The 252-nt window shown below is 65.9% G+C and overlaps 1 protein-coding gene across 1 annotated transcript in view; it reads right to left on the minus strand.

The window, feature by feature from the left end:
* Window positions 1-246, minus strand: part of PPP2R2B (protein phosphatase 2, regulatory subunit B, beta) — a 314,879-nt gene extending 314,633 nt beyond the window's left edge. Inside the window, exon 1 of the mRNA XM_010850472.1 lies at window positions 31-246. The gene's annotated coding sequence lies outside the window, so the exon portion shown is untranslated. The remainder of the gene's footprint in view (window positions 1-30) is intronic.
* Window positions 247-252: the final 6 nt, after the last annotated feature.

Here is a 252-nt window from a genome sequence, read left to right on the forward strand (position 1 = left end):
AGACAAGTATCCATGTCCCCCCCCCGCAGCCAGTCTCACAGGAGAGGGGGGCAGGGGAGCCAGTGGGACTGCACCATGGTCCGAGCCTGAGGAGGAGACGGGGGAGGCGGAGAGAGAAAAAAAATAAAAACCCGGCAATGGAGCTGTCACCTCCTCCGCCCGGGATCTCCGAGGCTGCGGCGGCTCCTCCCGCGGTGCGCTCACTCCAGCTCCAATTCCCAGCGAGGATGCTGCGCCTGCCTCCGCCGCCTC

The sequence above is a fragment of the Bison bison genome, unplaced genomic scaffold (genome assembly GCF_000754665.1).
Source record: "Bison bison bison isolate TAMUID 2011002044 unplaced genomic scaffold, Bison_UMD1.0 scf7180017864291, whole genome shotgun sequence".
NCBI lineage: Eukaryota > Metazoa > Chordata > Mammalia > Artiodactyla > Bovidae > Bison > Bison bison.